Consider the following 10,289-nt stretch of genomic DNA (forward strand, 5'->3'; position numbering starts at 1 on the left):
CAGCAAGGGTTAATGTACATGGTTTCCATTGATGGAGGGTGATGAGAATACAGCAAGTAGGTATGATCATTGTTTCCATTGGTGGATGGTGAAGAAAAAAGAACAAGGCTTTATTCTCTTTGTTTCCATTGGTGGAGAGGGATAAGAATAAATGAAAGGGGGTATGAGCATTGTTTTCATTTGTGGAGGGGGATGAAAATATAGGAAGTGTGTATGATTTATATTTCCATTGGTGGAGGGTGAAAAAAATGCAGGAAAGGGGAAAGATCATTCTTTACATTCGTGGATGGAGATGGGAATGCAAGAAGGCAGAATGTTCATTGTTTCCATTGGTGGAAGTAATTGAGAATACAGCAAGGGGGTATTATTGGTGGAGGAGCAATGAGAATACAAAAAATGTGTATTATCATTGATACCATTGGTGTAGGGAAATGAGAATACATCAAGCGGATATGATCATTGTTTCCATTGGTAGTGGGGGTTAAGAATGCAGCAAGACGGTATGTTTATTTTTTCTATTGGTGGATTGTGATGAATAAACAGGAATGGGTTATGATCATATTTTCTATTGGTGGAAGGGGATGAGAATACAGCAAGGGGATATAATTATTCTTTCTATTGGTGGCGGGGGATGTGAATACAGCAAGGGGAAGAATATTTGTTTCCTTTGGTGGAGGAGGAAGAGAATAGAGCAAAAGGGTATGATTATTGTTTCCATTGGTGGATGGGATGAGAATACAGCAAGGAGTAATGTTCATTGTTTCCATAAATGGAGGGTGATGAGAATTCAGCAAGTAGGTATGTTTATTGTTTCCATTGGTTGATGGTGAAAATAAAAGAACAAGGCTTTATGCTCATTTTATCCATTGGAGGAGAGTGATAAGAATTAAAATAAAGGGGGGGTATGATCATTGTTTTCATTTGTGGAGGGGAATGAGAATATAGCAAGGGCATGTGATCATTGTTTCCATTGGTGGAGGGGGGTGAGAAAACAGGAAGGGTGTATGATTAATGTTTCAATTGTTTGAGGGCTTAGAAAATACAGGAAGGGGGAAAGATCATTCTTTCCATTGGAGGAGGGGAATGAGAATACAAGAGATGGGTATGTTCATTTTTTCCATTGGTGGAAGGGGTTGAAAATACAGCAAGGGTTTATGATCTTTTTTTCCATTGGTGGAATGGGTTGAGAATACAGCAATGGGGTATGATCATTGTTTCCATTGCTGGAGGGAGGTGAAAATGCAGCAAGGGGGTTTGATCATTGTTTCCATTGATGGAGGTGGATGAGAATACAGCAAGTAGGTATGATCATTGTTTCCATTGCTGGAAGGTGATGAAAATACAGCAAGGAGGTATGATCATTGTTTCCCTTGGTTGACTGAGGTGAGAATACTGCAAGGAGGTATTATAATTGATAACGTTATGTAGCAGAATGAGAGTACATCAAGGGGTCATGATCATTGTTTCCACTGGTGGAGGGAGATGAGAATACAGAAAGGGGGTATCAATATTGTTTCCATTAGTGGTGGGTGTTGTGAATACAGCAAAGTGGTATGTTTATTGTTTCCATTGGTGGATTGTGATGAATAAAGAGGAATGGAGTATGATCATTATTTCCATTGGTGGAAGGGGATGAGAATACAGCAAGGGGTGTGATAATTTTTCCATTTGTGGAGGGAAATGAGAATACCCCAAGGGCATATGATCATTTTTTCCATGGGTGGAGGAGGCTAAGAATACTGCAAGGTGGTATTAAGATTGTTTCCATTGGTGGAGGGGGATGAGAAAACAGGAAAGGGTATGTTTATTGATTCCATTGGTGGAGACACATGGGAATACAGCAGGGGCTATGATTATTGTTTCAATTGGTGGAAGGGGATGAGAATACAGTAAGTAGGTATGATCATTGTTTCCATTGGTGGATGGTTAAGAAAAAAGAACAATGCTCTTTGTTTCCATTGGTGGAGAGGGATAAGAATAAAAAATATGGGGTATGATCATTGCTTTCATTTGTGGAGGGGGATGAGAATATAGGAAGTGTGTATGATTTATGGTTCCATTGGTGGAGGGTGAAGAAAATACAGGAAAGGGGAAAGAACATACTTTACATTGGTGGACACGGATGGGAATACAAGTAGGGGGTATGATCATTGTTTCCATTGGTGGTGGGGGTTCAGAATACAGCAAGGTGGTATGTTTATTGTTTCCATTGGTTGATTGTGATGTGAATGCAGCAAGGGGGTAGGATAATTAATTCCATTGGTGGAGTGTGATGAATAAACAGGAATGGGGTTTGACCATTGTTTCCATTGGTGGAAGGGGATGAGAATAGAGCAATGGGATATGTTCATTGTTTCCATTGTTGGAGGTGCGTGAAAATACATCAAGGGGGTTTGATCATTATTACCATTGATGGATGGGGATAAGAATAAAGCAAGGGGATATGATCATTCTTTCCAATGGTGGAGGAGGATGAGAATACAGCAATGCAGTATGATTATTGTTTCCATTGGTGGATGGTGAAGATAAAAGAACAAGGCTTTATGCTCATTGTTTCCATTGGTGGAGAGGGATAAGAATTAAAGAAAGGGGGGGGTATGATCATTGTTTTCATTGGTGGAAGTGATTGAGAATACAGAAAGGGGGTATTATCATTGATACCATTGGTGTAGGGAAATGAGAATACATCAAGGGGGTTTGATCATTGTTTCTATTGGTGGAGGGAGATGAGAACACAGCAAGGCGGTATCATTATTGTTTCCATTGGTGGTGGGGGTTCAGAATACAGCAAGGTGGTAGTATCATTGATTCAATTGGTGGAGCATGATGAATAAACAGGAATGGGGTATGATCATTGTTTCCATTGGTGGAAGGGGATGAGAATACAGTAAGGGGATATGTTCATTGTTTCCATTGTTGGAGGTGCCTGAAAATACATCAAGGGGCTTTGATCATTATTTCCATTGATGGATGGGGATAAGAATAAAGCAAGAGGATATGATCATTCTTTCCATTGGTGGAGGAATATGAGAATAGAGCAAGGGGGTATGATCATTGTTTCCATTGGAGGAAGGGGATGTGAATACAACAAGGTGTAATGTTCATTGTTTCCATTGATGGAGAGTGATGAGAATACAGCAAGTAGGTATGATCATTGTTTCCATTGGTGGATGGGAAGATAAAAGAACAAGGCTTTATTCTCATTGTTTCCATTGGTGGAGAAGTTTTAAAAAAATAGGGGTATGATCATTGTTTTAATTGGTGGAGGGGAATGAGAATACAGGTAGGGAGTATGATTAATGTTTCGATTAGTGGAGGGATAAGAAAATACAGGAAGGGGGAAAGACAATTCTTTCCATTGGTGGAGGGGAATGGGAATACAAGAAGGGGATATGTCCATTGTTTCCATTGGTGGAAGGGGTGGAGAATACAGCAAGGGGATATGATCATTGTTTCCTTTCGTGGTGGGTTTTGAGAATACAGCAAGGTGGTAGGTTCATTGATTCCATTGGTGGAGTGTGATGAATAAACAGGAATGGGGTATGATCATATTTTCCATCGGTGGATAGTGATGAGAATACAGCAAAAGGATATGTTCATTGTTTCCATTATTGGAGGAGCGTGAAAATACATCAAGAGGGTTTGATCATTATTTCCATTGATGGATGGGGATGAGAATAAAGCAAAGGGATATGATCATTCTTTTTATTTATGGAGCGGGTTGTGAATACAGCAAGGGGTAGGATCTTTGTTTCCATTGGTGGAGGATGATGAGAATAGAGCAAGAGGGTATGATCATTGTTTCAATTGGTGGAGGAGCAATGAGAATACAAGAAAGGTGTATTATCATTGTTTCCATTGGTGGAGGGGATGAGTATACAGCAAGTAGGTATGTTCATTGATTCCATTGGTGGAGACAGATGAGAATACAGCAAGGGCTATGATTATTGTTTCCATTGGTGGTGGGGGTTGAGAATACAGCAAGTAGGTGTGATCATTGTTTCCATTTGTGGAGCATGATGAATAAACAGGAATGGGGTATGATCATTGTTTCCATTGGTGGAAGGGAATGAGAATACAGTAAGGGGATATGTTCATTGTTTCCATTGTTGGAGGTGCCTGAAAATACATCAAGGGGCTTTGATCATTATTTCCATTGATGGATGGGGATAAGAATAAAGCAAGGGGATATGATCATTCTTTCCATTGGTGGAGGAATATGAGAATAGAGCAAGGGGGTATGATCATTGTTTCCATTGGTGGAAGGGGATGTGAATTCAACAAGGTGTAATGTTCATTGTTTCCATTGATGGAGAGTGATGAGAATACAGCAAGTAGGTATGATCATTGTTTCCATTGGTGGATGGTGAAGATAAAAGAACAAGGCTTTATTCTCATTGTTTCCATTGGTGGAGAAGTTTTTAAAAAATGGGGGTATGATCATTGTTTTAATTGGTGGAGGGGAATGAGAATACAGGTAGGGAGTATGATTAATGTTTCGATTAGTGGAGGGATAAGAAAATACAGGAAAGGGGAAAGGTAATTCTTTCCATTGGTGGAGGGGAATGGGAATACAAGAAGGGGATATGTCCATTGTTTCCATTGGTGGAAGGGGTGGAGAATACAGCAAATACAGGAAAGGGGAAAGATCATACTTTCCATTGGTGGACGCGGATGGGAATACAAGTAGGGGGTATGATCATTGTTTTCATTGGTGGTGGGGGTTGAGAATACAGCAAGGTGGTATGTTTATTATTTCCATTTTTGGATTCTGATGTGAATGCAGCAAGGGGGTATGATCATTGATTCAATTGGTGGAGCGTGATGAATAAACAGGAATGGGGTATGATTAATGTTTCCATTGTTTGAGAGCTTAGAAAATACAGGAAGGGGGAAAGATCATTCTTTCCATTGGAGGAGGAGAATGAGAATACAGCAAGGGGGTATGATCTTTTTTTGCATTGGTGGAAGGGGTTGAGTATACAGCAATGTGGTATGATCATTGTTTCCATTGCTGGAGGGGTGTGAAAATGCAACAAGGGTGTTTGATCATTGTTTCCATTGGTGGACGGAGATGAGAATACAGCAAGGGGGTATCATTATTGTTTCGATCGGTGGTGGGGGTTGAGAATACAGCAAAGTGGTATGTTTATTGATTCCATTGGTGGAGCATGATGAATAAAGAGGAATGGAGTATGATCATTATTTCCATTGGTGGAAGGGAATGAGAATTCAGCTATTGGATATGTTCATTGTTTCCATTGTTGGAGGTGCGTGAAAATTCAGCAAGGGTTTTGATCATTATTTCCATTGATGGATGGGGATGAGAATAAAGCAAGGGGATATGGTCATTCATTCAATTTGTGGAGGGGGATGAGAATAGAGCAAGGGGGTATGATCACTGTTTCAATTGGTGGAGGAGCAATGAGAATACAAGAAAGGTGTTTATCATTGTTTCCATTTGTGGAGGAGGTGAGAATACAACAAGTTTTTATGACAATTGTTTCCATTGTTGGAGGGGATGATAATACACCAACGTGCTAATTCTTTCAATTGGTGGAGGGGGTGAGAACGTAGGAAGGTTTTATAATCATTGTTTCCTTTGATGGAGGGAGTCAGAATACAGCAGAGGGAAAGATTATCTTTTCCATTGGTTGAGGGAGATGAGAATACAGCAAAGGTGTTTGAGCATTGTTTCCATTGGTGGAGGGGGTTGAGAATACAGCAAGGTTGTATGATCATCCTTTCCATTGGTGGATGGAGATGAGAATACAAGAATGGGGTATGATCATTAATTCCAATGATGGAGGGGGATAAGAATACAGCAAGGAGGAGGGGTGTGATTTTTATTTTTATTTGTGCAGGGGGATGAGATTACAGCAAGGGTGTATGATCATTGTTTCCATTGATGGACGGGGAACAGAATACTGCTTGGGGGTATGATAATTGTTTCCATTGGAAGACTTGGATGAGAATACAGCAAGGGGTATAAAAATAGTTTCGATTGGTGGAGGGGATGAGAATACAGGAAATGGTTATGATCATTGTTTCCATTGGTTGATGGAGATGAGAATAAAGGAAATGAAGGAATGGGATATGATCATTTATTCCAATAATGGAGGGGGATGAGAATACAGCAAGTGGGTATGATCATTCTTTCAATTGGTGGAGGGGGTGAGAATACAGCAAAGGGAATGATTCTCATTTCCATTGGTGGAGAGAATGAGTCTACAGCAAGTGGGGGGGGGATGTTTGTGTGATTTTTGTTTCCATTGGTGCAGGGGGATGAGAATATAGGAAGTGTGTATGATTCATGTTTCCATTGGTGGAGGGAGAAGCAAATACAGGAAGTGGGAAAGATCATTCTTTCTATTGGTGGAGGGGTATGGGAATATAAGAAGGGGGTATGTTTATTGTTTCCATTGGTGGAAGGGGTTGAGAATACAGCAAGGGGGTATGATTATTGTTTCCATTGGTGGAGTACAATGAAAATTCTGCAAGGGGTTATGATCATAATTTCCATTGCTGGAGGGAGATAAGAATACAGCAATAGTTATGGTCATTGTATCCAATGGTGTAGGAGGATGAGGATAAAGAAAAAGGGTATGATCATTGTTTTCACTGATGGAGGGCGATGAAATTACAGCAAGAGTGTGTGATCATCCTTTCCACTGGAGGACGACAATGAGAATACAGTAAGGGGGTATGATCATTGTTTCCACTGGTGGAAGGAAATGACAATACAGCAAGGGGGTATGATTATTGTATCCATTGGTGGAGGAGGTCAAGAATACAGGAAGGTGGCATGATCATTTTTTTTTCCATTGGTGGAGGGTGATGAAAAATGAACAATGATGTGTGATCATTTTTTCCATTGGTGGAAAAGGATGAGAATACAGCAAGGTGGTATGATCTTTGCTTCCATTGGTGGAGGGGATGAGAATACTGCAAGGCTGTTTGATCATTGTTTTAATTTGTGTTGGGAGATGAGAATAGAGAAAAGGAGTATGATATTTTTTTACATTGGTGGAGTGGAATGAGAATACAGTAAGGGGGTATGATTATTGTTTCCGTTGGTGGAGGGGGATGAGAATACAGCAAGGGATATGATTATTGTGTCCATTGGTTTAGAGGATGAGTAAAAAGCAAGGGTGAATAAAGATTATTTCCTTTGCTTGAGGGGGTTGAGAATAGAGCAAGGGGATGTGATCAATGTTTACACTGGTGGATTGCAATGAGAATACTGCAAGGGTTATGAACTTTGTATGCATTGGTTTTGGAGGATGGTAATAAAGCAAAAGGGTATGATCATTGATTCGAATGGTGAAGGTGGATGAGAATACAGCAAGGGATTATGTTGATTGTTTACATTGGTGGATAGGGTTGAAAATACAGCAAGGGTGTTTAATAACCGTTTCCCTTAATGGAGGGGAATAAGAATAAACAAGGGGATTTGGTGATTTTTCCATTGGTTGAGCAGGATCAGGATACAGCAAGTAGATATGATCATTGTTTCCATTGGTGGAGGTAGATGAAAATAAAGGGGATATGATCATTTTGCGTTGGTGGAGGAGGGTAAGAAAACAGCAATGGGAATGACCATTGTTTCCATTGATGGAGGGTGATGAGAATACAGCAAGTAGGTATGAGCATTGTTTCCATGGGTGGATGGTGAAGAAAAAAGAACAAGGCTTTATGCTCATTTTTTTCCATTGGTGGAGAGGGATAAGAATAAAAAAAGGGGGGTAAGAATACAGGAAGGGTGTATGATTAATGTTTCCATTGGTGGAGGGAGAAGAAAATACAGGAAGGGGGAAAGTTCATTCTTTCCATTGGTGGAGGGGGATGAGAATACAAGAAGGGGGTATGTTCTTTGTTTCCATTGTTGGAAGGGGTTGAGAATACAGCAAGGGGATATGATTATTCTTTCCATTGCTGGAGGGAGATAAGAATACAGCAATAGCTATGATCATTGTATCCAATGGTGTAGGAGGATGAGAATAAAGCAAAAGGGTATGATCATTGGTTGCACTGATGGAGCGCGATGAAAATAAAGCAAGAATGTGTGATCATCCTTTCCATTGGAGGATGACGATGAGAATACAGTAAGGGGGTATGATCATTCTTTCCATTGGTGGAGGGAGATGACAATAGAGCAAAGGGATATGATTATTGTATCAATTGGTGGAGGAGGACAAGAATAAAGGAAGGTGGTATTATCATTTTCTTTCCATTGGTAGAGGGTGATGAAAAATGAAAAATGATGTGTGATCGTTTTTTCCATTGGTGGAAAAGGATGAGAATACAACAAGTTGGTGTGATCTTTGCTTCCATTGGAGGAGCGTATGAGAATACTGCAAGGGTGTATGATCATTGTTTTAATTTGTGTTGGAAGATGAGAATATAGAGAAAGTGAGTATGATCATTTCTTTCCATTGGTGGAGTGGAATGAGAATACAGCAAGGGATATGTTCATTGTTCTATTTTTTGAGAGTGATGAGAATAAAGGAATGGGGTATCATCATTGATTCCATTTGTGGAGTGGGATGAGAATACAGCAAGGGGGTATGATCATTGTTTCCTTTGGTATAAGGGGATGAGAAATCAGCAAGGGCTATGACCATTGTTTCCATCGGTGGAGGAGGATTAGACTACAGCAAGGCAGTCTGATCATTTTACCATTTGTGGAGGCAGATGAAAATACAGCAAGGTTAATCATCATTGTTTCCATTGTTGTAGCAGGATGAGAATGCAGCAAGGGATATGATCATTGTGTCCATTGGTTTAGGAGGATGAGAAAAAAGCAAGGGTGAATATGGTATAATCATTGTTTCCATTGTTGAAGGGAGTGAGAATACAGAAAGGGGTTATGTTCATTCTTTCCATTGGTGGATGAGATGAGAATGCAGGAAGTGGGTATAACCATTGTTTCGATTGCTGTAGGGGGTGAGAATGCAGCAAGGGGGTATTGTCATTTTTATCCATTCGTGGAGGGAGATGAGAATAGAGGAAAGTGGTATAACAATTGTTTCCATTGGTGGAGGGAGATGAGAATACAGCAAGGGGGTATCATCATTCAATTGGTGGAGGAGGTCAGAATACAGCAAGGGTTTATAACCATTGTTTCCATTTTTGGAGGGGTTGAGAATACATTAAGTGGTTATTATCAAAGTTTCCATTGGTGGAGGGAGATGAGAATACAGGAATGTGGTATAACAGTTGTTTCCATTGGTGGAGGGTGATGAGAATACACCAAGGTGCTATGATCATACGTTCAATTGGTGGAGGGGGTCAGAATATACGAAGGTTTTTTAACCATCTTTTCCATTGGTCGAGGGAGAGGAGAATACAGCAAGGGTGTTTAAGCATTGTTTGAATTGGTGGAGGGGGATGAGAATACAGCAAGAGAGTATGATCCTTGTTTCCATTGGTGTAGCAGGATTAGAATGCAGCAAGAGGGTATGATCATCATTTCCATTTGTGGAGGGGATGAGAATACAGCAAGTGTGTATGGTCATTGTTTACATTGGTGGAGGGAGTAGGAATAAAGGAAGGGGCTATGATGAGGTGAGAATGCAGGAAGCAGGTATAACCATTATTTCCATTGGTGGAGGTGGTGAGAATACACCAAGGGGGTATGATCAATCTTTCCATTGGTGGATGGGGATGAGAATATATCAGGGTGGTATGATCATTATTTCCATTGGTGGAGGGAGAAGAGACTACAGCAAGGGGGTATGATCATTTTTTCAATTGGTTCACGCGTTGAGAATGCAGCAAGGTGTTATGATCATTGTATCCTTTGGTGGAGGAGGTTGAGAAGATAGCAAGAAGGTATGATCCTTGTTTCCATTGGTGAAGGGGGATGAGAATACAGCAAGGGGTTATGATCATCGTTTTCATTTGTAGAGGGGATGAGAATACAGCAAGTGTGTATGATCATTGTTTACATTGGTGGAGGGAGACAGAATACAAGAAGGTGTTATGATCATTGTTTCCATTGGTGGAACAGGTGAGAAGTCAGGAAGTATGTATAACCATAGTTTTCATTGGTGGAGCGGGTGAGAATACACCAAAGGGTTATTCTCATTTTTTCCATTGTTGGAGGGAAATGAGAGTACAGGAAGGGTGTATGAAAATTGTTTCCATTGGGGGGAGGGAGATGAGAATACAGCAAGGGGGTATGATCATTATTTCAATTAGAGGAGGGGGTGAGAATACAGGAAGACTTTATAACCATTGTCTCCATTGCTGGAGGGGGTTAGAATTCAGCAAAGGGAAAGATTCTC

The sequence above is a fragment of the Narcine bancroftii genome, unplaced genomic scaffold (assembly GCF_036971445.1).
Source record: "Narcine bancroftii isolate sNarBan1 unplaced genomic scaffold, sNarBan1.hap1 Scaffold_127, whole genome shotgun sequence".
NCBI classification, from domain to species: Eukaryota; Metazoa; Chordata; class Chondrichthyes; order Torpediniformes; family Narcinidae; genus Narcine; species Narcine bancroftii.